At 34.9% G+C, this 24,752-nt stretch overlaps 1 long non-coding RNA gene across 1 annotated transcript in view; it reads right to left on the bottom strand.

Annotated features, from left to right (window-relative positions):
• Window positions 1-24,752, bottom strand: part of LOC141373160 (uncharacterized) — a 176,539-nt gene that overhangs the window by 116,581 nt on the left and 35,206 nt on the right. Inside the window, exon 2 of the long non-coding RNA XR_012378860.1 lies at window positions 1,704-1,765. This is a non-coding gene — a long non-coding RNA (uncharacterized lncRNA). The remainder of the gene's footprint in view (window positions 1-1,703; window positions 1,766-24,752) is intronic.

The raw sequence follows: 24,752 nt of genomic DNA, 5'->3' as shown, positions 1-24,752 counted from the left end.
AGAGTTCCCATATACTCCCTACCCAGTTTGCCCATTGTAAACATCTTATGTTAGTATGGATATTTGTCACAACCAAAGGATCAATACTGATATATTATTATTAAGTAAAAATCCATAATTTATTCATATTTCCTTATTTTTACTAATGTCTATTTTCTATTAAAGTATCCCATCCAGGATATTACATTACTTTTATTTGTCAAACCTCCCGAAACTCCTCTTGACTATGACAATTTACCAGACTATTCTTGTTTTTGATGACCTTGACAGTTTTAAGGAGTACTGGTCAAATACTTTATAGATTGTCCCTCAATTCGGTTTTGCTGACTATCTTTTCTCATGATTAGACTGGGGTTACATTTTTGAGGGAGGAAGACCACAGAGATAAGATGTAATTTTCATTATATCAATGGAACATTCTAGCAATGTGATTCATCACTGTTCATGTTGACCTTGATCACGTGGCTAGTGTTTAACAGGTTTTTCCACTGTAAAGTTAATCTTTTCTTCCCCCTTTCCATACTGTACTCTTTAGAAGCAAGTCACTAAGCACAGCACAAATTTAAGGGTTGTGGAATCATGTTCCACCTCTTTGTGGATGGAGTTTCTACATAAAATAATTGGAATTAAACTGAATAAAAATATTAGTCTGTTCCCTTCAATTATTTATTCAATCATTTATTTATATTAGTATAGACTCATGGGTATTTGTCCTATACTTTGAGTTATAATCTAAAACAACTTAATTTTGGGAGGAAGATTTACTAGGAAAATGATTCTAGTTCGTTTTTGCTTAAGTTTTTAAATTACTCCTTAGCCAAGGATTATTTCTAATGAAGCAATTTTTGAATGAGAATTTTGTTTGGAGAACCCTATATACTAATAAATAATGCTGTCCATCAGGCCTGAGAAATCTTACTCGCTTTCTTTTCTAAGGAGCCTCTCAAATAAACAGTTTTGTTCAAATTAAACATTTCTCACAAATCACTTTTGTTAACATTATGTCATTTGTAGAGACTGAAACAGTAATTAGGATTGTAAGGAGAGTATACAAGAACATAAGAAGGAAGAGACTTTTCCTAGAAGAGCATAGGATTTAGATTTAGACTACCCCATGAAAGGTAACAATGGTAACTCTAAAGCAATACTTGTATACTTTACATCTTGGTCTTCCAATCTGACGGGCGGGCCACCTCTGAACACAGACCTGATAACTGCACCCCCGCAACAAATGGAAAACTAGAGAGGACATTCTCACTGGTCTCAGGACAAAAATTTAAGGTATAAGGATAAACTCATCCAGTTTTATTGCTGACCCACAGCAAAGTTTGTTCAAATAGATGCATGTTTGATAAGAACCACAAATTCACTAGTCTTTTAAGGCTAGTTCCAATAATAGGCTTATAAGGCCTACATCTAGTTTTAATTTGAGATTCAACCTGTGATTCTCCTTCTTATTATAAGCAACTCTTGTTAGGCAGCATGATACAAAAATAGAAGCACAAAAGAACAAAAAAGGATGACAAAAAAATTGCCTCTTTCTACCATGGAAACTAATAAAACCTGAGTACCAAACTGAGAATAAATAGCTGAGGAATTCAATGAAAAGAGAGTAGAGTTTTGACCTGGTGCTGACTTAGCACAAAGGCGGGATCTCCACAAGCCATAAGCAACAAGGCATAAGAGGCCTCTGAATATCATACCTGGTCGAAGACTGGAAACCACAGCAATGGGCAGTGCAAACTCCACAGAACCTCCAGGAAAACTGTGAAAATAAACAAAGACCACCCAAATGAGAATAAACAGAGGCAATTTATCCAGAGTGTCCTATTATCAAGGGAGTCAGCTACCATGAATTAGATTTGGCAGAAACTAAAAGGCTGGCAGAGGAGTGGGAAAGCTTGAGAGAGGTGGGGTTGGGGAGGGAGGGAGAGAGAGAGAAACACAGAAAGAGAGAGAAAGGTGGGGAGGGAGGGAAAAAGGCTTCAAGTATGTTCTGATTGTAGGCTGCTCATATGGGGAAGCTGAGAGTGGGCTAATTAGAAGTAGAGTATCTTAGGTGATTGATTTTGGAAGTATTTGGCTCTATCTTGTTGGTTCTGTGTTGGAAACAGGGTCAAAGTTGGTAATCACTGAACAAGTCCTGCCCATTCTGGACTAATTGCTATAGAGTTGTAGCTTGGCTTTCTTGGCTGGTTGCTACAGAAGTTACAGATCATATATTGTCATATATAGTCTGACCACTGTCCATTTATATATTCACTTTTTTGATATTTTTGTCAGGTAAACCTCTATCAAATTTAGTCATATTTAAGAATCATTTAATGGGAATAATTTAACTGGAGTAGATTAGTATTTCCACATTACCAAGCATCCCTGTATCAAATCAGTCAAGGTTCTCCAGGGAAACAGAACTAGTAGCATATACAAAAATACACACACACACACACACACACACACACACACACACACACAGAGATACACACACATATATGTGTATGATTTCAAGGAATGTGCTTATATTCAAAGATTGGCTTACAAAATTCGCAAGGCATGCCGGGATCCTGAACTCTTAGACAAGAAGTTCATACTGCACCTTGAGGGAGATTTCTTTTTTCCTCAGGAAAACCTCAGTTTTGCTCGTAAGCCTTTTCAATTGATTAGATGAGGCCCATCTATATTTGCAAGAAAAATCTCCTTTACTTAAACTCAACTGACTGGAGATGTTTACCACATCTACAAAATACCCTCCCAGCAACACATATTTGATTGAATAAGTACACTACAGACTAGCAAATTTGACACAAAAAACTAAATATCATAATACAAGCACAAATATTTTTTACATTCGATTCTCCTCTTTAAATGATAGTTTTATCATTTTAAGTAAAATTTTGGGGTTTTTTTGTATATTTCACTTTTGTAAAATTTTTATTATTTCTTTTGAAAATATGGTAGGGCTCTTTATAAATTATATATTACAACTGGCTGTTATAGTTATACCAGATAGCATTTTTAATGTAATTATATTGAACCAGCTGACTTATTGTAGAAGCAACTTTTCCTAAAAATAGTTATCTGGATACGGAAATGCAGGTGCATCATTTGTTGTATTCTAACATTTTTTATTATACAAAGAAGCATTAAAATACAAATTCTGACAGATGCACTTAAATACTGTAGTCTTAGACCCACCACCACCAAAAAAAAAAAAAAAAAAAGACAAAACCAAATATGAGGACTTTTTGTTCAAATCTGGGAGTCTTTTTGTTTTTGATTGTTTTTCATTGAATTTTCATATATGTAGTGAGATGTAGAATAATGAAACTAATGGTATTTCAGAAGAGATATATCAAAATTTAGATTACTGGGGACATTTTCCTAAGTTACACAGTACAGAAAACTGGTGATAAGACCAAAGATAGAGGGACAGACACCATCTCCTGAATATTAACTTCAGCACAGCATGAAAATGCATACCTGCGGAGGATTGGAATTTTCCACATGGCAATGGGACTTCATTGCACTCTACATGAAATTCCATTTCATTGGCTACATTTTGACTTCTAGTAACTTTAACTCCTATTCTCATTTATTGTTCTCTTCTCAGATTTCCCCACATTTTACTAGAATATGGATAAATGACCCTCATTCAAATTTTGTCACAACAATTTAAAAATAATTCTTAAAAATTAATATATTTTTGGAGAAGAAGAGACACAGTAAAGGCCAAAGGCTTACAGATGGAAAAAATAACTTAAAATTTCATTTTCCATTTTAAGCTACTCAAATTATTGAGAGAACATGCTGAGATATTTATATTGTACTTGGAATATGTACTTACTAAACATTCCCATAAAAGCAAAACTAAAACTCATTTACTTTCAATATCATTTATTCCTTTCCACAGACAGTGCTTAAACATAATGTAATTCTAGAGTTATCTAAATCTTAGATAAAATCAGACACTTCTCCCAAATGTAGTAACAAATGGTAAAAAATAAATCCCCCAAATTAGAGCTTTATTTTACATTATCATCATTTCTACATGTACTTAATAATACAAAAGTAGGGCCAAAGGAAGAAGCAATAGAATCTCCACTATATAGTTTAAGAAAATAGGTTGTGATGGAAAACAACAGGATAAGTATAAAGAATACCACATGGGACAAAAATGTTGTGTGTGGTGTAGAGAAGAGGAGGAAAGGAAGAAGAATGTATATGGTTATGTACATTTCAAAGACCACAAACAAAGTTCCAGTAAGAAGGGAAATTTAAACTAAACCTGTTGTTCAAATGCTATTCTCCAAGTAAGTGGATTTCTTAGTGTTATTGGAGTATTCAGTTTATGTGGCTCAACCGGTTACTAAGAAAAGAAATAGAGTACTGGAGTCAGTTGCACAGGAATTACAAACAAAACACCTGTGGGAATGATTAACCAATGATTGTTTTCGTCCTACAAAGACATATTCTTTTTTTTTTTTAAGATTTTATTTATTTATTTGACAGAGAGAGAGACAGCGAGAGAGGGAACACAAGCAGGGGGACTGGGAGAGGAAGAAGCAGGCTTCTTGCCGAGCAGGGAGCCCAATGTGGGGCTTGATCCCAGGACCCTAGGATCATGACCTGAGCCGAAGGCAGACGCCTAACAGACTGAGCCACCCAGGCACCCCACAAAGAGATATTCTTTGTAGATATGTTCTCAAGTGTTTTCATGAAGGCCTCAGTTTGCTAAGTTACTTTTTTTCAAGACTGAAGCTGTGATTAGTGATGTTTCGTGAGTACTTCCTGGGTGAGGATGCTGCAAATCTTGGAGGGATGGGCTTATGCCACCCTAAATTTGTCCTCTCAGTTATCCATCCCTTTCTAACCTTTACTTTGACAGAGGAATCATTTTTTTTTTTAAGATTTATTTATTTGAGAGAGAGAGAGAGGGCATGTGCAGGGGTAGGGGCAGAGGGACAGGGAGAGAATCTCAAGCAGACTCCCCTCTGAGTGCAGAGCTTGAGGTGGGAGGGGTGGCTCAAGGCAGGGCTCCTTCTCATGACTCTGAGACCATGACCTGAGCTGAAACCAAGAGTCAGACACTCAACCACTGAGCCACCAGGTGCCCCTGACTCATTCTGGAGAACCTTACCAACCTACAAGATTCTGAAAGCTTTCTGAATTACTAAAGAATAAATACAGGTTTTTAATTAGGGTTGAGTGGTAAATATATTGTGGTCCTTTGATTGCCATAATCATGTAAGACATAGATGGTAAGTATTAGCCAGAAAATGTCATCTCTAATATTATTTTACTAAAGTATGATAAAAAAATTTTCAATTTCAGCTACTTTGCTCTCATTTATAATCAACCCACATTAAAAAGGCACACATGAAAATGATCCATCTCAAATAACAACAACAACAATAAAGAAATAGGGCATGCAAACATGGGCTTTTTTTTTAAATAACCAGCTTCCAAATGCTGAACTTTCTTTCTTAGACATTTTATTTCTCCTTCCTTTGAAACATATACGTTCTTTTCTTTGCCTAAGATACCTTTTCTCTATCCCTTTATATTATTTTTATCCCTCAAATCTGTGCTCATATTCCCAAAGGTTTATAGCCATAGAGTGACAAATCACCTGCATCTTTGCAGACACAGGTTTGTGTATCTATAGGAAACCCCCCACCTGCTGACTGAAAAAACAAAATCATTAGATTCTATTTTTTTTTAAATTAAGCTGCTATGCCTCCTGCTGACATAATCTGTTATAGAATATAGGTAGTCCTGCTACCACAGCATAATTAAGTAGCAGACTCTAACAGCAAGACCTCTGACAACATCAATTTAAAATGCTTTTAAATAAACAAATCTAATATTAAAGATGCATAGCACTTTTCATAAAAGAACCATCAAAACACGTCTGTTGTGTATCTGTAGTACTATTGGCTCCATCAAAGGAGAGAGAGAGATGGCATGAACTCTAAGTGGCCTGACAAAAGGAATCATGCAGTCACCTGGGTCAGCATGTTTTCTTATTTTGAGGAGAAAAACAAACAAACAAACAAACAAAAAAAGCTAATGTCAAAATAAAAACAGAGACGAAAATTTCTACCATTACAGTTCACGGATTTTGCACTATCCAAAACAGGTGTACTACTAAAAATTTTAAAAGAATAAAAAAGGTGCTGCGTATCTAATGTTTTTCAAAAAGTATATACATAAATTTTTTATGTGTTTCTTAATTGGTAACACCAAAAGTTCCACTTATATTTTGCGATGGTCCTCTATAAATAACAGAATACATCCATTGCTTAGACACGTGTGGGTTTGAATAACTGAAATTATCTACTTAGAGATTCCATGTGAAATATAAATTCCTAAAGCCTATGTACCAATTTTATATCTGCTTGCTATTCTTGGGATTTGCACTGATGCATTCTGATTCTCTTATAGATTACATATCAATACACTGTGTTAAATATCCCTTACCATATGTGAATAAGGTCAGAGAAGAACAAAAATGATTTCATATACACTCTATAGCACAGTGCCATGTTTGCATACATATTAATCAGTGAATGCTACTTTATAATATAATCAGTTTGCTGTATATTAAAGAAGCATATATATCATAAACTATATTGCTAGGGACATTTTTCGATAACTAATAGTAACTAAATGAATTATATTACAGCAGTAACAGAATTTATTTATTTGAACCCAATACTTGTCATGCAGTTTTCCAGTGATTCCAAGTTCACTCCAAGCAATCTATAAATGTTCCTAGAACTGGGTTTTTCTCTTTTAATGATTAGTGCCTAGTATATAGCCAGTATCATTCTGATTATTTAGAAAACTTCTGGATTAATATGATCTATTCAAGTCAGTAAAGAAGTTAGGTATATAAGATAGGGGTATCAATCAAGTTCAGAAAAATAGGAAAACAGAAATTACACACTTTTTTTGGCAGTGAATGTTATGTAAGGAATTGGTTAAACAGGTGTTGAAGGACTTACTATAGCAGCTCACACCTCTAGAGCAGAGAGAACAAAGGGAAAAGGTTGGGGTTATAACCTAGAGCTTATAGGCTTCTCATATCCCTGAAAAGGAGGTGTTATTTGCCGATGTTGATAAATCTGAGGGAGTGAGCTGAGGTTGGTTTGGGGAATATGGATAAATCAAACTTGAGAACTGAAACCTACTGCCTATACTAAGACAACATTAATGGGAATAGTAAGGGGCAACTTTCTTCTTCCTCCAGCTGCCTTTGGGCCTCCCTCAACTGCCTTCTAGTGGCAGAGCTTAAGAGGGATCCAGCAGGTGAAGGAGAAATGGGGTTTGCAGAATGACAGTCCCAGTGCTACAAAGCATAATATAGAAGGATGAGTTAAAGCTGATGCCTAACAGCTTAGTAAGAAATACTCTGATAGAGATCCCAGTTCTTATGAGAAGTTCCAATGTATTCATATTTAGTGTTCATTTTACACTTAAACATGTAGTGATGTGGATGACAAATTACATAGACACTCTAGAGATAAAGCTGTTTATCCAAATTAAATCAAATAAAGTTCTGTGGTAAATAGGTTCCAAAGATAGCCAACTTTAATTTCTCCCCTCCTATTTGTAACATGCTGCTTCCCACATGAAGAGTTAGAATCTATATCCCTTTACCTTGAATCTGGGCTGATCTTAGTAACTTGCTTGATGACAAGAATGTGGTAATTCTGGAAGCTGTGAGGTTAGGTCACAGAAAGCTTTGCAGTATCTGCCTGGGTCTCTTGAAATGTTTGCTCTTGAGACACTTCCTCTCAGAACCCAACCACACCATGCTGTGAGATGCCCAACCCACATAAAGAGACCATGTAGAGGAGCTACAGTGGACAGCACAACTGAAGCCCCAGCTTAGAAGCATCGAATATCTACAATGTCTTTCATGCATGCAGCGATGTTAAGCCTTCAGATGATGACAACCCCAGCTGATATCCAATTACCACCATATGAGACACACAAATGAGAAGTGTTTCAGCTGGGCCACATTAACAAATATAAATATCAAAGATAATAAACTGTAGTTTTGAGCAACCAAGTTTTAGGGTGTTTAGTTATGAAGCATATATAACTAGGACAGCCTACCTATTTAGTTTTCCAAGAAATTTTACTAGCGAATTTTGGCCCACCAAATAAACATCTCTATTCTCACCCAACTAATGGGCTCATCAATAACCTGGGGTTATCAATAACCTTGGTTTTCCTCACCACAGTCTCCTGTATTTCCATTTCACTCTCCAAGAGATTATAAACATTTGAAAGGAAGGGATCATGTTCTATTTCACTTCCATATCTCCCACTTGATAACTGATGGTTAACTAGGTGTTATATCATGTTAGTTCCTGCTGCATAACCACTAGACTCAAAATATCATATTCATGGGTCAGCAGATTGCGATTCAGCTAATCAGGCTGGGATTAACTACACAGCTCTGCATCAAGATGAGTTTTATCTGGACTTATATTCAAGCTGTGGGTTAAGTTTAGATCTACTCCATATGCTTTTCTTCTGAGGCGAAGGCTGAAGGGCAACAGCTGCTGAAATCATTCTTTTCTTGTATTTTTATTGTATTTATTATTTCTAAATTTGTAATTTTATTAGTATTTATTATTAGGATTACTTATTTAGATGAACACTGGTTAAATTTAAAGGTAAGCCCTTTAAAGCACTGAAAACATACCTTGTAAAAAGTAACTGGGCTGGGAAAAAAAGTGCACTCAAGTACCGCATCATTTTTCTTCTAATTTTGTAAGCACCACAGTAAATCCATTGATATATCAATGTATATTCAAGATACACGATTAAAATACCCTGCATTTAGATATTATGGACATCCGTAGTTGTCCCAAATGAACATTTAGAAACACAGAAAGTATTAACCACACACATGCAGGTGAATATTAAATAGCATAAATCTTCGACTCCAAATAGTTTGTATTCTCTGCTGTAAATCACTGATTCATGTTAGAATGATGCATTATTTTTATTCAAAGTGAATTGTAGAGTCATGTCTAAGATTTGTATGATAATCCATGATAAATACCTACACAGGTAAGGATGTGCCCTGAAGCATGAAAATAAATAACTATGGAAAAGTGTTAATTTTATATCTGTTTAGATTTGTACAATTAGTATTTATAGACTATCTTTGATCAAAATATTATTGGATTTTTTAGTAAAACTATTACTAAAACACTAGTAGCCTTTTTTTCTGGCAAACTAAGTATTTCTGGTCTCCATGTTTTAATTATTTCATTTATATTATGATCTACAACAGCTAAAAGTGAAAAAAATTAAAAAGTGAGGTTTTATGAGTGTGAAGCATTAATCAGAAAAGCACATGTAGGGACTTTCCCAGCATGGCCGAAATGATCTATATTGTGATAAAGGTGTGGATTACACACCTGTGTGTCTATGTTAAACTCACTGAATTGTACACTTAACACTACATATTTGGGATGTTTCTGGTTTGGGTCTATTTTGAATAAAGCTATCATGAATATTTTGAACATGTCTTGAAATATGTGCATACATTATCTATTGATTATACACTGAGAAGTGAAATTGAGTATTAGTCTCCTAGGACTGCAATAATAGGATGTTACAGACTGGGTGATGTAAACAACAGAAATTTATTTTTTCACAGTTCTGAGGGTTAGAAATCTAAGATCAAGGTGCTGGCTGAGTTGGTTTCTGGTAAGGCCTCTCTCCTTGACCTACAGACACCCACCTTCTTATTGTGTCTTAACACAGCCTTTTCTTTGTGTGTGGGCACTTGCGGTATCTCTTCTGCTTCTTATAAAAACACCAGTCCTATTGAGCTTATCCTAGAGCTCCACCCTTATGACCTCGGTTAGCCTTAAATACCTCCTTACACAGAATACCTCCTTACACAAGATAGGAGGTATCCTGTGTAAGGATACCTATCTCCAAATGCAGTTGCCTTTAGGGTTAGGACTTCAACATATGCATTTGGGGGAAACAATTCAGTCTATAACACTGGGGCATGGTATCTGTGTTTTGGTTTTCTGTTTTTTGAGGGGTTTTTTGTTTTGTTTTGTTTTTTTACTTTTCCAAATATGCATTTTAACAGCTTTACTGAGTTATAATTGACATACAATTGCATATATTTAATATATACAACTTGATGCGTTTGGACATATGCATACATTCATGAAACCATCACTGCAGTCAAAATAGACAAGTCCATCACCGCCAAAAGTTTTCTTGGGTCTCTTTGTTCTTGTTGTTGCTTTAAGAACACATAACATGAGATCTATTTCAATAAATTTTTAAGTGCACAATACAGTATTGTTAACTATAGGCACAAAGTTGCACAACAGATCTCTATAACTTATTCATCTTGCATAACTGAAACTTTATACTGATTAAACTCCCCATTTCCCCTCTCCCCTACTCCTGCCAACTACTATTCTATTCTCTGCTTCTATGAGTTTGTTTAGATACCTCATATAAGTGGAATCATTTGTCCTTCTGGTTTATATCACTTAGCATAATATCTTCCAGGTTTATCTGTTGTCACATATGACAGAACTTCCTTCATTTTTAAGGCAGAATAATATTCTGTTGTATGAATATGCCATATATTCTTTATTCATTCATCTGTTGATGGGCATGTGGGTTATTTCCCTAGCTTGGCTACTGTGAATAGTGCTGCAATGAACATAGGAGTGCAGAGATCTCTTCGAGATCCTGATTTCAATTATTTTGGATATATACCCAAAAGTGGGATTGCTGTCCAACAACTTTTAATTGTACTTTTAATACAATTTTAATGTATTATTAATAGATTCATTGAGATATAATTCATATGCTATAAATTTCACACTTTAAAAGTACCATCTTTTCATAGATTTGTCCCATACCCTTTGAAGCCATACCTTTTTTGTTTATTTATTACAGTTGGCTTTGTTTTATAATTATACTTATCTGTCACATCTCCTCTACTCATATCCTACATGGCACTTTTATTTTTTTTCACTTCTTATGTGAGTACAGTTGACAAACAATGTTACATTAGTTTCAGGTGTACAACATGGTGATTCAACATCTCTATACATTATGTTTTGTTCACCACAGGTGTAGCCACCATCTGTCACCATACAATGCTACTGCAATATCATTGCCTATATTCTCTATGCTGTACTTTTTAAATGAGATATCCCCTTACACCTGTCAAAATGGATAAAACTGAAAAGACAAAATAACATCTGTTGGCAAGGATGTGGAAAAAAAAAAAATCTTGTGCACTGTTGGTTGGAATGTCAATTGATGCAGCCACTGTGGAAAACAGTATCAAGTTCCTCAAAAAATTAAAAATAGAAATACCGTATGATAGAATAATTCCAAAGAAAACAAAAACACTAATTCAAAAGGTATATGCACTACTATGTTTACTGCAGTATTATTTACAATAGCCAAAATATGGAAACAACCCAAATGTCCATCAATAGATGAATGGATAAAGATGTATGTGTGTCACTTACACACATATATGAATATTACACAGCCATTAGAGATCTTGCCATTTGCAACAACATATGTGGACCTAGAAGGTATCATGCTAAATGAAATGTCAGACTAAGATGACAAATACCATAAGGTTTCACTCATATGTGGAATCTAAAAAATAAAGCAAATGAATAAACAAACAAAAAAGCAGAATCAGACCTATAAGTACAGAGAACTGATGGTTACCAGAGGGAAGGGTGTTGGGGGAAAAGCAAAATGGGTGAAGAGGAGTGGGAGATACAGGCTTCCAGTTATTATTGAATAGTGCTCATGTTTTTGGTGAAAAAGGGATATTTACACATTACTTGGGAGCTTTTTAGATTGAGGTGGGCACAGACTCTTAGATCTGCAGGTCATAGTTTTATGGAAATATAATTTCTACAGGAACTTATTTTGAAGCTTTTTAGTGTCTTTCCTGTGTTTTAGAATTTAAAATAAAAAAGCAACATAGTACACTACTCCGCATAGATCACCACATATATTTGATAGCCCTACTATAACAGCTACAGCTGTGCCTCAGGGACCACACCTAGTATACAAAAGAATGTGCCCCACTGTCCAATCTCAAACATATGTTACTGTTCCACAGTTGACCTCACTCGAAATATATCTATTCAGAAAACAAGACAGAAGATACTGCAATCAGCATTAACTTAGCCAAGTGCAGCAGAGGTTCCGAACCTTTGCTCAACCTTGGCTGCATTTCAAATTCACCTGGGGAGTTTTTAAAGTCCCTAGCCTCATTCTTAACCCCAGACAAATTAAATCAGAATCTCTGCAGGTGAGAACCACACATCAGCATTTTTTTAAATTCCCAGGTGATTCCTATCTGCAGTTGAGACTGAGGGCCACTGATGTACAACTTCAAATAACTGCAGTTCACATGAGGATAATTTTATTAAGTCGGATTATTCACTCAATATTATTTTCAGACTCTTGCTATACTACTCCCTTGCATGCAAAGCACAGCTGGTAGTTATATTAATGTAAATATATTTCAAATTAACAACCTATATTCAAAGGATAAATGTGTCTTATTAATTAATGGATCTTATGTTCTATATAAGAAATGTCCTACTCACAGGTGGTGCCAGATAGATTAAATACAAGAAAAATCTTGAAATCAAAATTTTTAAATAAAGTATATTTAGTTAAGTTTCTCACTTGCAGAGAGAGAAGTTATACATAATCAAAAAAGAAGATGATAATAAACCATGTGGTACTAAATTTGAGTCAGGATCAACAGAATAAACTAATGTTCAGCTTAATAAAATTGATGGATAGCAAAACAATTATAGATACATTCTTCACAAAGGTTATTACATCCACATATATATTTATAGTATGTTTGCAGACAAGGCCTAAAAACAATGACACTCCAGCAACAAGTATACCCAGTGCCCAGAACTTAGTTTCTAAATACCATTCTTTAATAAAAGGAACCAGGTTCCTAGGAAAAATTACTGGTTCTAGGGCTGGACAGGCAAAATGCAAGATGAGCTTTGACCATCATACAGTACCAGAAAGTAAGGAAGTATTCAAAATGCAAAAGAATCGGGACATGTGATAGAGACAAAGGATCTAACTGTAGAGAGCTCCTAGTGGCTAAAGCTGGAACAATTTGAGCAGCAAAAGAAATTACAGTATTAAATTATAACTCAAAGTGTAAAATAAATGTACATGAGTCCATGCTGATGTAAATAAACGAGTAAATAAATGGTAGAGAACAGATGAATCTTTCTTACAGAAGAATCCTTTTAATATATGCAGATATTCCCACTTCCAGGGGGAAGAGCTTGTAACAAACACACACACACACACACACACACACACTCTAGGGTGGGCTTGATTTAGTAATATGCTTCCAAAGAACAGAATAGGAAAGGGGAGAAAAAAATAGCTTTACACTGGAGAAACCTAGAAAACAGTACCTTAACCAAGTGATAAAAATATTCCCAGTGATGTCTGGTGCATATCATGTACCCCCTTGATATGATGTGATAAGAAGGGCATTTTACCTCTGTGGTATTCTTCTCATAATCCCATAAATTCAGTCTAATCATCAGAAAAACACTACAAAAATAAAACTAGAGGATGTTCTACAGGATACTTGGTCAGTACTTCTTGTCATTCAAGGCCATAAAAAACAAAACAAACAAACAAACAAACAAACAAAAAAAAAAAAAACAGGGAAAGAGTAAGAAAGTGTCACTGACCAGAGGAGACTGAAGATACATGAGAACTAAATGCAATGTGGTACTCTGGATTGGCTCCTGGCACAAAAAGAAAACATTAATGGCAGAATTGGTGAAACTGAAATTAAAACTATAATTTATTTTTTTTAAGATTTTATTTATTTATTTGATAGAGAGAGACACAGCAAGAGAGGGAACACAAGCAGGGGGAGTGGGAGAGGGAGAAGCAGGCTTCCTGCAGAGCAGGGAGCCCGATGCGGGGCGCGATCCCAGGACCCTGGGATCATGATCTGAGCCAAAGGCGTTAAGACACTTAACGACTGAGCCACCCAGGTGCCTAAAACTATAGTTTAATCAAAAGTAATGTACCAGGTCAGTATCTCAGTTTTGAAAAATGTACTATGACAATGTAAGATGTAAACAATGGGGAAAAGTGGACAAGGGAGTATATAGGACCTCTCCATACTATCTTTGCAATTTTCTGAAAATCAAAAATTATTCCAAAATAAAAGGTCATTTAAAAAAATCTATGTAATTGGAAAGATATCCCTCTTAGAATAAGAACTTGGATAAACACATTTAACTATTACAGGCACCACAGAGATTTCTTCTTTTTCCACAATTAAAGAGTATATTTTAAAAAGAAGGAAATGCGATAGCCATTAAAACCTAAATTGCTCTTCCACAATAAGTAAAATTGTATTTTACACTATTCCCAAGGCAGCTACTTAAGGTCATGTGCTATGCTTGTTGTGGGTATAAATCAAGCATTGAAACTAAAAACGCATTTAGAGAAATGTTCCTTCAGAGCTTCTTTTTTTTTCTTCACTATATGTGTATCTAAGAGTTTAAGTACATTTAAGCAAAGGGAAGAAATCAGTTGCCTAAATTCTTTATCTTGTCACAGATTTAGTAGATGGAATTTTATTTCTCTCATCATCTCTTGCAACTGATTTCAATTTTGCAATGTTATTTCTTTAGAAGAAGTTTAGTTTAATATTGCTACTGCCTCAGGATATATTGTTTCTATGGAATTTTATTTAGGTCTTAGAATTCACTTGGGTTAGGAAATGTTCCAGAAATTACATCTCAACTTTAAGTTTCAATTCTACTAAGTCACAGTGGGCCTAAGGATTGTAGGAAAGCCTGCTGCAAAAAATTTAGGGTTTCACCTAGTCAAGATCTCGATATAGTCAACTGAATGGGCTCTTCAATAACATAAAGCAAGAGAATACTACAAACATTAAAGTTTCACAGATCCATATAATTATAGTATGTTAAATGTTATAGTATTATATGTAGGATACATTTTTTTCACAAATGGAATAGAACAAGGACAGTCCTGGTTTTTATTTTCATTTTTGAGTGTTTGTGTGAATCTGTGTCTGTGTGTGTATTTGTGTTCTCCCACTTCTATTTTTTTCATTCATTTTTTCTGCTGTTTTCTATGTCTACTTTCAAATAAGAAAAACATATTTTGTTTTCTAATGAGCAAATAATTTATAGATAAAAAGAAAATAAACATTAGAAGGGAAATGACAATTAACTAAAATTAAACTCAATCAACTTCTCGGTAACTACATTCATTTCTCTAAACACCTGTGGTGGACTGTTACTTTGGTGATTCCTCAATGAACCATGCTTCGGAGATTTCAAGTCTTACATAACCACCCGCTCACTACTGTGACTGTTTTGACATAAATTTTTTTTAAAAAAAAGAGAAGTACAAGTGACCCTATGCCAGTTCTCAGCCTAGCCCCTAATTGGCCTGATAACCTTCTACTTTCTCCTCTTTGGAATGCTTGCTCTAGAATGCTTCTTGAAATCCAACCACCATGCTATGAAGCAGCCCAAGCAGCCATGTAGAGGAATACCTTGGCCCTGACTAAACACTCCAGCTGAGATCCCACTAGAGCCTCCAGATGTCTCTAGCCACTGCAATACCCCTGCTGACACTACGTGGAACGGAACAAACAAATGAACCTACAGAATCAAGAAGGATAATAAATTGCTGTTTTAAGACACTAAATTTTGGGATGACTTGTTTTATAGTAATAGATAACTAAAACAACTTTAGAGTAAATTCTTAGATTAAAAGAAAAGCCATTGTTACACATGGATTTTAGGATGATTGCTTCTATTGTCTGTGAGTCCCTGAGACAAGGAAAGATAGATGACAGTTTGGAAATTGCCCAGAGAGAGGATGCAATATGTTAATTCCTCTTATGATTATGTTCTTCTAAGAGGAATTAGGAGGCCTTTGACCCAATAATTTAGAAACATAGTGTAGCACATTGCTACTCAAAATATAGTTTTCAATTGGCAAAATTAGCATCATCTGGAAACTTGTTAGAATAAAGAATTTCAGACCCCACAAAGACCTACTAAATAGGATTCTGCATTTTAGCATGATCCCTGGGTGACTAGTTTGCACATACACATAATAGTAAGTGATCTGACAAAATTAAATCACACAATTACCTAATAGTGTATGAACTTATCTTTCCAACCAAATGAAAATGTTCTTTCTACCCAGGCTAACGGTTCCACAAATAAAATTTACCTAATGTAGAAAACAAAGTCTAAACACAAAAACAACAAAAAAAGAAAATCTAAACATAGACTTTCCCAACTCTCTAATTTCGCGTAGAAACTATAAATTATACCTCTTTGATATATGTTATAGCCTCCTAGGGCCCACATCACTACTTGTCTGATCTATTCCAGGAGTCACTGCCACCCTGCTCTGGTTTAATGCCTCAGGGGCCCTGTGTTTGAAGTCTTTCTTCAAAATTTTTAGGCCCTCCTCTGGTGGTCAGGACTAACCAGGGACAATACTGCCATCCAGCAAGCATGCAGAAACTGTCCTATCGCCCATCTAACCCCAGTCTGTTTCTCCCCTTCAGCTTTATGCTTGCCCCCTTCCTCTCCTCCTATACCCCTCACCATGCACATGGTCAATCAGATACCCCCAAAGAGCTTTGAGAGTCATGCCTCTGGAGTCATCTGGAGCCCTAGTTCCCAAAAAGATTGCTCCTGCTGATAGGTGTGATATGTCTTTCATGGGATTACATGAGATTAGGCTACCAGAATGGTGCTGATATACTGATTTTAGTGATTCTTACTCACATTGGACATAGGTCAGTTCAAGGTCCTAGGGTTTAGATGCTATGGATAGTCAACAAATGACCTTTGGGCTTAACTCTGTGTGTAGGCCCATGAATCAGCTCCCTCCTGTTCATGTTCCCAACCTGGTGACACCTCCGGTCTACAGCACATAAAGGTGGCAGGAGTGGCATCAAGAATCATTTACCCTATGCCTACCCACCCCATCCATGCTCTCTATTGGGTCAGTCATTAGCCACGCTACATGAATGACACCATTCTCCTCTACCCACTGTTCCTACCTTCCCCACTGGTTGCAGTATATGGATGACATCAACTTTGAAAGAGGATCATATTCTAAGAATTCACTGATGAAAGCCTAAAGAGTTCAAGAGAAGAAATAGTCTAACCTCTATACTACATAATGATGAACAGTGGATGGATTTAAAATGACCAGAAAACAAATTATCATTCATATATTGCTGTATGGTCTATGCAAGACTCATATTTGTAGTTATCATCAACTAAGGAGAGTTAACAACATTGGTATGAGTCTTTGGAAGCCACTATTCATTGGTGGCATGATGGATAATACAGTGTCATGACTAATGATATAACCTCCACTAAATAAATGGTTTTAGAGATTGGCAGAGACAAGATTTATGTTGTTTCAGTAGGAAAAAAAAGCCATGCTGTTGAAGTAAGAAGTGTTGCTACTATTTACTCATAGTAGGAGAAATGAAACTAGTCAGGAATAACACAGTTGACAATAAAGAACACAAAAAGGTAGTTCCTGGACCTAAACAAGAAGAGATGGTATCTTGACAATGCAAAGAATCTTCATATGACTGATTGGATTAAGTATTTCTGGTCTTCCCATTATTCTCCCCCACTTATGGTTTTTCAGGCATCCCTATGTTTCCTATGCTTGGCTAGTTCTTATTCATTCTTGAAAATCCACATCAGGTATCCACTAATCTAGAAAACTTTATTCAAAAGGTATTTAAGAAAAGATAGTTACATCACTCTTTATAAAACAGCTACTCTATAAATAGAGATAGTGATAGAGGAGGTTACAAATACAAAGAGATAGAGACACATATTCCTATGCACCCTAGATCAGTCCTTTTTATGAGTCTACTACACCTTCAGACTGTAATGTCCTTGTAGGACTATATGTTATCATTCTATTTTATAGGCATGATGACTGATATACAGATAGAGACCAAAAATTAATTTTAAATAAATAAGTGAATATACTTAAGCATGTGATGGGACCACCTATGAATTACTTTCATAACATTTATTTTCATTGATAATGCAAGATACATAATTATTGTAAAAATATTGAAAAATATAGCATTTTTAAAAGAAAATAAAAATCATTCATAATTCTTCCATAGTCATGTTAACATATTTCCTCTTAATTAAAAAATATGTACTTTTTCCAAAATTACAAGGTAACTACTGGACAATGAAAAAAATTAAAATTTTAATCTACTTTCCTACCAATTACATAGATTAGTGAAGATTGGAAATAAAATCATCCTAAAAATATTTTCTGGTTGAAGTTAAGGAGAGAAAATATATTATTTTAACACTCCTCTTGTCTTTATATTATAAATGGGAGCAACTGTGGGTAGATGGTACAGTAATGGGGCATGAGTTTTAGTCTGGTTAGGTTTCATTGCATGGAGGGAGAAAGGAGAATAAGAAAATATCAATGAAATTTCTCTGCATAATAATGTAAAATGCTATCCACATCTTAGGCAGGGGTAAGTTTTTTAAGATTCTATTATCTCTTACAGAAAGGTTTACTCATCTTAACATAAATTTAGCTACAATATCACCAAGAATAATAATTATTTTTTTGAAGATTCTATTTATTTAACTGAAAGAGAGAGAGAGCAGGAGCAGGGGGTGGGGCAGAGAGGGAGAGGGAGAAGCAGACTCCCCGCTGAGCAGGGAGTCCCATGCGGGACTCAATCCCAGGACCCAGGGTCATGACCTGAACCGAAGGCAGACGCTTAACCGACTAAGCCACCCGGGTGCCCAATAATTATTTTTTACCTTGGGTTTGTATATGTCTGTGAATGATTGCATATGTGTAACCCAACAGTTTTCCACTAAAAATCCAATGAAGAAATGAATAAATATATCTTCACAGGATGCTGGGAGTAAAGCCAGATTGTTGAACATAATATAGCAATGCTTACTCTGAACATGTCGTCCAAAGCTGCTCCCTGACCTGAAGCACTATGTCCACTTCAATCCTACTATGTGGATTATGGCGCTTAGTTGTATGGTTCTGGGCATGGTTGGGAGAGAACTGAGGGCAAATTCCAGGGTGAGACCTCTCCATATGGGTATAAGGACGTTGTCCTACATGAGAGTGGAGTGAGGGCAGAGGCTCTCAGAGAAAGGAAATAAGGGGGAATCTAGGTGAGATACTGAGGGTTACCTATTAAGAGATTCATGAGGTTTCTGTCATTTTTTTTCTTTCTGATTTTGGAGTCCAGAAATAGTCCTATCTAACATTCACAGCTTCCAATTTTTGTTTTATTGTTGATTTTTTTCTTGAAATTCCATCTGGTTATTTCCAAAGTTACTGTTAAACACACAGCTTCATAGTCTAGGCAGAACTAATAGATGAGACTTTGAAGGAAATGAGGCCAGTTTGGAGACATCAAGCACTGTATTGAAGGAAGAGAATAGCCCCAAAATACCAAGTGACAGTCTCTAGCCTCATTTTAAAATATCATACTTTGTTATATTTGCTTCACTTATTCCTTAGAGAAATGAAATACTACCAATATTTCCCAGAGTTCTATCCCCATCTTACTTCCCACAGGAGTAACTCCTCTGTTGAGGTTCTGCAAATCATTCCTGTGGTCGCCTTTAAATTTTTTTTACCATATGATACATTGTTCCTAACATAAGATGTAGCAATTTTCAGTGCATTTTTAAGATTTACTAAAATTGTATGTAATATTTTTCAAGTTGCTCTATTTATTCGTTGCTATATTCACTCACATTGATATAGTTTATACAGTTTATTTTAAATACAAGGTGGTATAGCATTTTATAAATATAATTTATCCATCCCTCAGCTGTAGATTGTATCATATTTACACCCTCTCCTATTGCCAACAGTGATAAAATAAACTTCCTTATTCAGATTACTTTGTGCACATGTTAGATGTTTTCTATGGGCTATATTTCAAAACAGAATTGCTCAGTTGCATGTTACGTGCATTTTTAACTTTAACTGATATTTAAAAATTATTCTCCAAAGAAAAAGAATAGCATTGTGAGTGAATGAATAAAGGAGAAGAATAGATCATTTTTCCATTTCCCAAATACACTAGAACAGAGGTTCTCCAATCTGGCTGAACATCTGACTAGACAAAGAACTCTAAGAAAATCACCAAACTCTAGGCCCAGACCGGAGACTCTAATTGTAATTGGGAAGGCGTTGGTCCTGGCCATCAGTATGATTTTAAAGCCCGCATCCCTCAGATGATTCTAACGTTAAGTCAGGACAGAAAACAATTTCACCTGGGGTTCTCAAACGTTAACTAGCAGGAGAATCACCTGGACCAGAGGGTCTGTTAATACAAAGATTGCTTGGATCCACCTCCAGTTTCTGATTCAGCAGTCTGGAGGGGTTTGAGAATTTACATTTCTAACAAGCTCACAGGTGATACTGATGTTACACTTTGGAAAACAATCCTCCACAATAAAGAATGTGAAAAAAAATAGTCTTGACAACTAGGACTAAGAGCTAGGTTACAATGTTCCTTAAACAGTGCACATACACTAAAATAATGAGAGTCACTGAATCCATAAAGAACAAGACAAAAACAAAACCATTTTATAATAGCGTCTTAACAGACAAAAACTAGAACTCGGTGCAAACCACAAAAATGATGAAACATCTTTGTCTCCTAACATTAGTGACTGTTTCTTTATCCATTACAACTTTAGCCCCTCTCCTTTTTTCTGCCTCTTATATAAAAATTACTAAATTAATCATGAAATAACTCCCACTTTCGTACATGACTCAATCTAGCAAAAACTCCTAATATAAGCCCAAATCCTGTAACCTCCCCCCAACACCCCTGGCATATACTCTGACTGAAACACACATATTTTCCCAAGGTGTTCAATCTCCTCTCATAGGACAAGTAATAAACCCAAATTTGTCTGACTACAGGTGTGCTTCTGCTGGTCTTTAGTGGACAATCACAAAGGTTACCAATAAAGTGGAAATGGAAGCTATATATATATTCAAGTATATACATCTACTTGAAATACTACTGTATACACTTGAACATTTTAATATTTGTTTCTGGTGGTCTTTGGTGGACATTGACAAAGGTTACAAATAAAGTGGGAATGGGGATATATATATCTATCACACACACAGACATACTTGGAATACTACTGTGTACACTTAAAAAATACATGTTACCATTATAAATATTAATATTAGACATATCCATTGTACAAGTAGAGGAATAATTCACAAAGGATAAAGAGGAAAAATAATCAACTAGATATCTAGTCAAAGATACTAACTGTCAAATTGAGAATATGTTTTTTTCTCAATGCAAATATAACCAATTAGTTATCAAACTATTTGTAATACTTTCACTTAAAGCCATATACTTTTCCCATGTAACTCAGTGGGAAATCACTAATTCATAACATTGGTATTAATATTAATATACACATTACATAATTTAACCAGTTGTAAATTTCATCTCTCAGAACAGAAATTCAATATTTTCTAAAATATAATTAATTTTAAATGACTCCAAAATCTTAATATTTTTCATTATTCTTTTTGTTTTCAAGATAATTTTTCTTTTTTTAAAGATTTATTTACTTATTTTTAGAGCGAGTGAAGAGAGAGAGGGAGAGAGGGTGCACAGGCAGGAGGGGGGAGGAGCAAAGTGAGAAGGAGACAGTCTCAAGAGGGGGGGCTTGATCTCACAACCCTGAGATCATGACCTGAGCCCAAACCAAGTGTCAGATGCTTAACTGACTGGGCCACCCAGGTACCCCAAGATAATTTTCTTCCTTTTTAGGAAGAAAATTCCTAAATATGGAAATTCCTTCCACATTTCTGTAGAGGAAAAATACCATGGTGCTCCAGATTTCACGTGCAGACTACAGAATGCCAACCCCTGTACTGGAGAATTAAGATCCCTCACTGTAATGACGAACTTTAAATGCAATTACGTGAAATACAAATATGCTCTCACTTTAGGCCCAAACTTCTGTCATTAATGTTCCAATCTTGTCCCTTACAAGTCTGGGACCAACTCAACAAAACCATTTAGGTATACAGATATTAATCTTAGGTTAGCTTTATTTTAGAATATTTAGAAGTTTGCTTTTGGCTTAAACAATTAGTGTTCAACTTATTAAAGTTACAATCTTAAAAAAGGAGTTTTTAGGCTATTAAATTCATCAAGAAAATTATTTTTCTTCTGTTTAATAGTACAGTATATTTTAAAAACCATTTTCTAGGGAGTTCCACTTTACAATATTAAAGAAACACTTTCAAGTGTTTCACAACACATCCCATTTAAATGAGTTTGCCCATCTAGGAAGAACACAGGCATCATCCCCATTAATTGAAGTTACTCACAATCAGGTTCCAGTTGAGTGTGAGATTTGGAGCTGCAGACATGCATACTGAGTATTCTCAATGAGATATTTTAGAAATAATTATTGTATCTTCAGCTACAACAGTCAAAGGGGGATTATCTAATTACAAAGCACATAATTCCTACCTAGGTAGATCAGTAGAATAAAATTTTATAATCTGTTGTTCTTAAAATGTAAGCCTGTATTTACGCATTTATCTTTAATGACTCTTAAAAGGATAAAGGAATCCTAAGGTTTATTTTCAATCTAATGACAAAGACCTTTGAATGTCATGAAATAATACATTTTCTCATATATCTACTATCAATAAAAATAATTATTATGATATTCTAATTGAATTTTGGATAGCTCACATTAATTCATCTGACTTGTGGTTAAAATCCTGAAGTCATTCTATTAGAGCCAGCTAAAATAAACAGTGAGATGTAATGTTCAGAAATCTGCTTTTAGTCTGTTTTCTTTCCATTCTTCTTTAGAGCCACTTGTGGCTATAACCTAGATTTAGATTTGCTTATGTGGTGTAAATGGTTTTGTCTGCTCAGGGAATTTTTAAGTCTTTTCTCCATTTTGTATTTAATTTTAAATATATACATATGGTCACAAACACATATATATTTATATTACATTTATAAGTATATCATTATATTATATACATTATAGATTAATCATTACATTATATATATTATATAAATATATATCATAAATATATAAATATATGTGTGTATACATATATACATACCTATATATCAGCCATGTACTCAGAAACTGAGACAGTGGCTATATAGGAGTCTTTGGAGAAAGTGATTCACAGCATATATCTGTAATGTCATAGGAAAAACTTTCCTCAAGAATACCTGATCACTCTTTTAAGGCCTATCAATCTGTAAAGAAACTCAGGTCTTAGAATCAGGTGAACAACCATCTATTTCAAGCATTATGACTAAGGACACATCCTTTCCCACAAGTTAGGAATTAAATAGGACCTTAATGTAGTGAACACCTCCTAGGGATCCTAGTGAGATAAGGTCAATCATTCAATCAGTTTTGGCCCTTTTGATAATCATACATGCCTAGCTAAGCATTATTTTATTAATAGAATATTGATGGGGAAATTATGCAAGTATGTAGAAGTAAGCTTAATTTTTTTCAAAAATGGAAAATTTACAAAGACACTTATAAAAGTGAAAAAACGATATCTAAAAAAGTAAAACAGGAAATGTAATTGAATAAAATATTAGAACATGGTAAAATATATATAAATCATTAAACATGGGTAAATTACACATATATTTGGTGATAACCCTTACAATGGCTGGAATAGGGGATCTATTTTGTAGACATGTAGTTGAATGTTGCGATCTTCATTAATGACATGACCAGAGTTGATTTGCTAGTGTTCTTGTTTTCTTTGCCTCAGTAGCTGCTAATTCAAAATCCTTGATGATTATTTCGAACTGACCCAGGCTAGATTAAAGCTCTTCCCCACGCTGTATACAAGGTCTATGTGCATGTATTTGTGGCAGAGGGAAGACTGAAGGGACCTGCAATCAAAACATCTTTCTTTTGGTTGTTAACAAGTGATGACCTCTCGTTTCCTATAATAAACCTCCAGAATGTGAGTTCACTGAAGGTAGTGATTTTGCCTATCATGTCACTATGGCATATCCAGTCCAATGTTCACATAGCTAGCACTACCTATATTTGTTAAATTAATTTGTAAATGAATGAATGACAGCAACTGCCTAAAGATATTAAGGATTTTCAGATTCTTGGCAGCCAGAAAACGACAACTGCTACATAGTGTTTCCAATGTTGTTTTTTCCTACATTAAGCATTCTTTTTGATTCTTCTGCATTTATCTATCCTCCCATCCCAGTAACCTCTTTTCCACCTAGCTCAGCAGACAAAAAAAAAAAGTGGGCTGGATACTGTGGCATCATAGATTCATAAAGACACTTTGCTCTAGAAATCACAGTGAGTATAAAGCATCTACTCATGATATTTTTAAAATAGAAATAAATATTATCTTTTATAATTTTTAAATAGGAACTTCTCCTCCTGGAAATCACTCCTACCTTTCAATGACTACATAGGGATAAAACAATAAAATAACATCTCAATAGATAGCATCTATACTAATTTGATACATTTATTTTGTATTGATTGTGAACAAGTTAAATACTAACTTTTTATACCCTAACA

Source organism: Callorhinus ursinus, unplaced genomic scaffold, assembly GCF_003265705.2.
Source record: "Callorhinus ursinus isolate GAN/ISIS: 27379988/994484 unplaced genomic scaffold, GSC_fseal_2.0 scaffold8, whole genome shotgun sequence".
Taxonomy (NCBI): domain Eukaryota; kingdom Metazoa; phylum Chordata; class Mammalia; order Carnivora; family Otariidae; genus Callorhinus; species Callorhinus ursinus.
This window is presented reverse-complemented; position numbering and strand designations above follow the sequence as displayed.